Source organism: Polypterus senegalus, chromosome 1 (genome assembly GCF_016835505.1).
Source record: "Polypterus senegalus isolate Bchr_013 chromosome 1, ASM1683550v1, whole genome shotgun sequence".
Taxonomy (NCBI): Eukaryota; Metazoa; Chordata; class Cladistia; order Polypteriformes; family Polypteridae; genus Polypterus; species Polypterus senegalus.
In genome coordinates, this window is record NC_053154.1 from 246,213,752 (window position 1) to 246,221,146 (window position 7,395).

Genomic DNA, 7,395 nt, shown 5'->3' on the forward strand with positions numbered 1-7,395 from the left:
AAAAGATGGCACATCACATTTTTCGTAATGAAAAGCATTGCATTTGTTATTACAATAGATGGCGCATCACAAACTTGAACACTGCTTTTACAAAGTCCATACAAAAAGGAATTCTATGTTGATTACTTGGATTTCAACATGTAGGGCTAGTATTCTATATTGTAGCACTGCTGAGTGCTAATATGCATCTTTTGCTCTTTGCTGTTTTAAGTAGTTTTTAACTAAGACTGTTCACTGTTGCTTGACTACTTGAATTTTTTTTGTAACATGTCAGGCTTTATAAGCTCCCCTGCAGCTGGCTCTAAAGCTGCACATTTACATAATGAAATACTAGTTTACAGTGTTGCTGACTCACACCCAGGCTTATGCTCTTTCTCGGCTCCATTACATGGCACTCCCTTCAAAGTTGCTGTGCAGAGTGACCACTTCCAACTCCTTGAAATGGCACACACATTCTTTGAAATGGCGGGGTGATCTCTGTTTCCGTTAGATCAGAAATACATACTTTTTGATGGTCTTAAGTGCTTCATTGTCATGTGGCACAGGATATTAAGTGCTGGGATGTTTAACATTGTACCTTTGTGTAGCAGTCTGTCCATTATATGTGGGTAGCTGAACTTCCTTGTTTGGAGTTGAAGATATTCTGGTCTCCTGGTTGTTTTCATTCACTGAACCAGTGCTATAAATAGTGTTCCAGGTCTAGATTTTAGCCTTAAGACTGTCACTCTAACGCCTCCACCACCAACCTCCTCTTTTATCTGCGTAGTGTTAACTAATGGCCAGGCTTCACACTACTCACCTGAGGTCAGCATCAACACAATTTGCTACACTTTTCCCCAGCTCTATGAGCTATAGAGTTAGCAGTCTTTCCGTTGTCTTCCTCTCAGTATTGATGATGCTAACAGATTTCCAAGTATCAAGACTGTCCAGGAACTCCTCAGAAGAGCTGAAAAAGTCATTTTTTATGTTATCTGTGGCACATGGAGCTTTGCTAAATCGGACGGTAGGTATTATCCTTTTCCTGTATCTGACACCAATGTTGCTCCAGTGCTGAGTGCCAAGATACTTTTACTATTTGCAGCTCTTTATAGGCTGCTCCCTATTCTTAAAAGGACCACTATTTGGAATTATTTTTGAGACATTGTAGGTTTGCCATTTTTTATAGGTCCCCCTGCAGCTATCTCTGAAGCTACTCATTAAGAGGAAGGAATGCCAGCTCGTAGTTGTAGTGACTCATTCCCAGGCTCATAAAACTTATCAGCACCATTACAATATGTACCTGTTTGTATTGTTAAGACTTCTGATTTTAGTTTTTGGTTATATGCATGTTTAAGACAAAATTAAACACATGATTAAATTAGCGATTAGAGTCATCGTGGCTGATCAAATATCAATGCAGACCCTGTTATAAAAGGGTCCAATCTTATCCTTTATGTTACAGTACATCTTCTGCAATGTAAGATCTGTTTTAATGTTTTAGCTATAAATATAGTACAGAATAATGGCTCAAGATCATAAAATACTGCAGAAGGTGGCGAAGACCGCACAGAACATTACACCACCATCCAGCTGCCCCCTGCTCAGGACATTATTTTGTCAAAAAATACATGTATTTAAATACATAACTATGCATAAAACTAGTGTCTATGACAATCTCCAATGCAGCACTTACGGCCTAAAAAAGACAAAGAGTGTAATTAAAGAACTCTGCAATCCTGCAAAGGCTTTCTTCACTCTCGTTTCTTATGCCAAATGGTACAAGGCCATTGACACTTGCACCAGTAGATTCAGGGACAGTTTCTACAGACAGATTATATGATTGCTGAATAGTCTGACATAAAAACAAACATGGTAAGCAGTGTATGTCTATATAAAAATTACAAAACATTCTAAAATTCTGTTTTTTTTTCTCTTTGTTATTCTGTTGTATTGAGTGTTACCTGATGTGAGGAAAGTAATGAAGGTTAAGAAATTAATTGCTCTGTGTACTATCCACTACACATGACAATAACTTTGACTTGAATAAAACAATCTTATTTAAGAAATCATTTTTACCCTTAATTGGACTGCTTAATGGTACAGTATGGTATGGTATGGTATCAGTATGCTGCTGCTGGAGTATGTGACTTTCCCCTTGGGGATTAATAAAGTATCTATCTATCTATCTATCTATCTATCTATCTATCTATCTATCTATCTATCTATCTATCTATCTACAGAGTAGTTTAAGAAGAATTGTAACATATTCAAGGTATTTTCTATAAGTGAGTGTGTTTCTATCTTCTGTGACTTTTCCACCTATTCATTGTTTGTTTCTTTCAAACATTTAATTGTAATGCAAATGACAACATGGATTTCCCATTCTAAGACAGCAAAGTTTAACTTGACCTTGAATTTATCTGCAGTTGTAAATTTGTAAACCGAGTTACTTTCATGTTCTGTAGCCATGTTCAAGCATATAGTGCTTGTCAACAAAATATGAAGCTTGTAGTATGTATTTTTGTCATGTGGTTATATTGCACACATTTGTGGTCTGAAGGGTAGGGTAGGGGGTATTAAAAAAACCCAAATCAAGTGAGTAAAGACATTTACTATTCATCAGTTTTAACTGCATATTTTGAAAAAAAAACATTTTGCACAGTCTGAAAATAAGTGGATGGTCAAGCACTGTCATACTATTCTAGTATATCCTACTCCTGAATAAGCCTAAAAAATTTGTGTAATATTAAAGCATGGAGTAATAAATAGTCTATTATCTTTAATAGATAAATTTTTATTAGCCCTTAACAAATCACGGACTATTGCTATAGCATATATAGCTAAATCTTGAAGCATCACATTACTAGAATTAATGCAACTGGGTGTATCTATCATACCTAAAATGTCAGTCGCTATGTGCTCACTCAAGGGTGTTATTCTCCTTACGCTCATTCCAAGGCATCTGTTACATATACTAATAAACGAAATTGCATTTTTTCATATACTATAAAACAGATGTCATATACAAATGATACTATAACCTAATAATTGTAAATTTTAAATAGACAGCAATGATAGGAAATAAAACATATTAATAAAAGTAGTACTGTAACCACTGTAGCCTACTGACTGTCACACAGAGTTGATAGTATGACCGTAGGGTTCTCGGACTCTGGTCCTTGGAGGCCAGCATATACACTTTATAGCTATTAATGGAAGTTGTTACTTATTTACACAATTCTACACTTAAATTTGGCTACATTAATAAAGCACAGATGTCCGGTATATTTAAATGTTTAATGGATTTGAATGAGATTAGTACTTCCTACATCATTTATTTTTCTGTTTTTTTAATTTAAAATTTCTTTTATTATACTGTCTGTTTGTTGCCTAATGGCAAGACAAATTTTGATTTGCACCACTAATGTTTGCAAGGTGCCACCTGTTAGAATAAAAAAATGTATTATAATTTGTTACTGTATGCATCACAAAATACATTCCAATATGTGTCACATCATTAGTGTTAATGCTGATTATACCCAAAAGTGCAACATAGACAAGCTTATATAGTGTCACAGATGTACGGGGACACTGCCCGGCTGGGACACCTGGATAGTCCCCAACTTGGGCAATACTTCTCCTTGGCCATGAGAGGGCAGCCGCCCAGGTCTATTTGGGGGCCACAAGGACGGAGCTGGGATGCTCGTGAGAGGACGTGGCCACCGCCAGGGGGCGCCCGGACAGTGAGGGAATCCTGGATGGCAGCATTTCCGCCAAACCAGGAAGTGCTGCCGGAAATAATTCCAAGAAGACCCGGAGTGCTTCCAGGTGCTTTCCTGACACTTCCACCACACCAGGAAGTGACGTCAGGGAGAGCATCTGGGGCTCATCCGGGTCATAATAAAAGGGGCAGCCTCCTTCCAGGAGGCGAGCCAGAGTTGGGAGGAAGGAGGCGAAGCTTGTGAGGAGGAGAGAGGAGGCCGAGAGAGAGAGAGAGAGAGAGAAAAAGAAAGAAGAAGACGACAGTGGAGAGAGTAGGTGTGAGGACATTGTGGTGCTTAAGAACTCAATAAAAGAAGTGTGTTTTGGACATCCTGGTGTCAGTCTGTCTGTGTCTGGGGGTACGCTTTCCACAATAGGAATAAGTGCACTGTAGAATAATTCTGGTTATTACAGTAGGCCAAAACTATTGAAATGGACAGTTGGCTGTTGATTCTTCTAAAAAAGTATGAGGGAATCAATGCTTAGATAAGGCCAAGGTGGAATGGCTCACCCAAAAGATTACTTCACAATCCTTCTCCTTCTTTCCTCCCATTTCTCTCCATCTATCTGGCCTTTTCCCACTGCCAGATCAAAACATTAAACATTACTCACAAGGACATCTCAAAATGTTGAACTCTTCTTTGTTTATCCTGCTACTCTTATCATGTAATCACACATAATTTGTGTTGTATAGTGTCATACAGGAAGAGTCAGAGATGAATAGCAGGCAAAAAAGTATGCTAGGGCTGGAGCTCTGGGTACTTCCTGACAGAATAATTTCTGGGGACAACCCTTCTTTGGGTACAGAAAAAACTGTCCAGAACTTTCCAAAGTAGCCCCGGGTGTCTAGGGCAGTCTTGGCGAAGCTCAACAAGAGTGTAGGTGTGACTTCATACAGACATAGCCGAATTCTGAATCAGTGCTCCACCAAGCGTCTGCATGGGTAGTTCTGATGTGTACTGATACTGTACTGTTAGAGTTTCATGCCACTTCTCAAAGTTTTCTTTATGATGAACAAAAAAATGAGAAATGGTGTCAGTTTCCGCTGGAAAAAGTTGCATCTAACGTTTAATTTTCAAATAAAATATTTTTTGTAAATTAAAAATGTGTGTTCTTTTTATACAGGCATTGTCAAGCTTGGGTTACAGAGTTAGTTGCGCAAGAGGATAGAAGGGGAGTCCAGGTTGCCAAGAAAAATACAGATACTTTATTACTGTATAGAGAAGGCAGGTACAGTCTCAAGACTTCATTCAAAATAGGAGCTGTTACTTCAGTACTCAAGCACATGGGATAGGAGCTGTGACATGGGGTCAATCATCTTACTTTAGCTCCCATCTTCAGATTAGAAGAACATCAGCTGCTCAGAATCACCGCTGAGGCAGACCAGGGGCCTCATGTATAAACGGTGAGTATGCATAAAAATGTTGTGTACTCCCGTTTCCACTCTGAAATCACGATGTATAAAACTGAAACTAGGCGTAAAGCCACACACATTTTCACTGTAGCTCAAACCCTGGCATACGCAAGTTCTCTGCTAGGTTTTGTAATCTGGTGGCACCCAGCGTCAAAGCAGTGCTACTGTTCCAGTGTGGTTTCCCTTTCTTTTTAGATCCACATCCCTGACGTGGCTTTATCATATACACTGAAGTGAACTGCATATTGTTTATTAGTTTAAGGCATCTGATTGTAATTAACCTTTAACAATATAATGGTCCATGGAATAGCCAAACTATTCCAAATACCATAGCTGCTTTAGCGGTGTTACTCTCACTGCACCTTTTTCTTTCAGCTGCTCCCATTAGGGGTTGCCACAGCAGATCATCTTTTTGCATATTACTCTCACTGCACCACTTGGAGTATTTATATCACTGTATCCGAATGTGGAATCACAGCTATACAGCAGGTGATCGGAAAGAGAATTATCGGTATACAGCATCTAGCACACACCGCCTCAGCCATGCTGCCTATTTGAACTGCTCTCATGTAACATACGCTTCAGTGCCTTTCCTGTACTGACCTTGCGATTCAGAAACAGTTTCATCCCAAGAACTAATAATACAATCAATCAGTCCAAGTGCTCCTTGTAGAACTGTTGGTACTTATAAGTACAATTACTTCACTGTAAACTTGTGATACACTTACAATATTGCCTGAGCCACTTTATAAAGCACATATTTACATATGATGACAATGTCATTTTTAAGATGAAATGCAGCAAAATGTTGTTATACTGATAAAACTTTAACTTAATTTAAATAATCTATATTGTTAATAATTAAACATGTGACGACACAGTGTCGCATCGCTAGCAAGGAGCTGGGACCCCGTTCAGGGATTGTTCCTGCCTCGCGCTGGGGCTGGCACGGCACTGGAAGGATAGATGGATAGAATAGTTAAACATGTACTATGAAAATATTTCAATGTTACTGAAAAGTTTTGAAGAATCAGCATTCTCAGCTTACAGATGGTTTAATGTCTACTGTATTACAAAGCTGATTGTGTGGCGATTGGGTATTTGGAGAAACAAAAGGAAGGACAGGAATTAGGGATTAATACTTTTGAAAGAGACAGTACTTCTGCAATTAATTATTTCATCGAAGGTTGCACATGGCGCAGCAAGCATCTTGCATGAGGCATGAACAATCACTGCACCACCATGTTCCCATTACATGCTTTAATTCCTATCATCATGAAAATGATATCAGGTATACATCTCAGTATTTAAATTATTCAAAGAGCTGTAATATCATGAATGTAATGGATTCTGTGTCCTGTCAGAGGAAGAGAAAGGTCATTTAAGAAGCACATAGTGATTCACACACACAGAGCACATAGAAGAACACATACAAAACAAAGCATTTAACGTGCTACTTTAGTTACAATGGGATTTGAGAAACTAGTAAATTAAACAATTTTAAGATAAAGTTTATGATCTACTTTAATGACAAAATAAACCATGTGAGTAAAGTGGAAATTTCGAGATTAAAGTTGACATTTCAAGCTTTTTTTCCCACTGTGTTCCTATTTTTTTTTTTCTTTTCTCTATACCCTAATAAGCTTTCATATAACACTTAGACGGCGGGTTATGACTCGCCTTTTCAACTTTGATATCTGATAACTTTTTTATTTCGGGCACTGTGTGACTTTGAACTTGAGCTTTCAAGTTTCTCCGACACTCTGTCATTCAATCAACTTCCTTTTATTGTTTATACAACTGTTTAAACCAACCAATAGTACATTTTTTATTGCCTCCACTTGGTATTCGCTAATATTCTTCTATTTACTCCCCGTGCTTTTGCCATTGCCTTTTCACAGCATACTGAGCTTAAGGGCTAGTTGTATTGATTTGCATATTCAAAGAGGCATAATTTTGGGAGGAGTTTTGGGGAGTGGCAGCAGGCACGTGCATGTGCTTTACTTTTCACACTGACAGGGATTTATTGAGTGGAAGTTGGCGAACACACAGATTTATGCTTCTGGATTTTTTTGTGCATATTTCCGCTTTTGTCTTTATGCCATGTTTTAGTGTGAATTCTACGCATTCTCATGCATTTATGCATGAGGCCCCAGGAGAGTGTGCGGAAGAGCAGGTCAAAGCCTGGCGTTAAATATTCTAAATGTCGTGTGACAAAATTGGGCTGCCATCATGGGCCC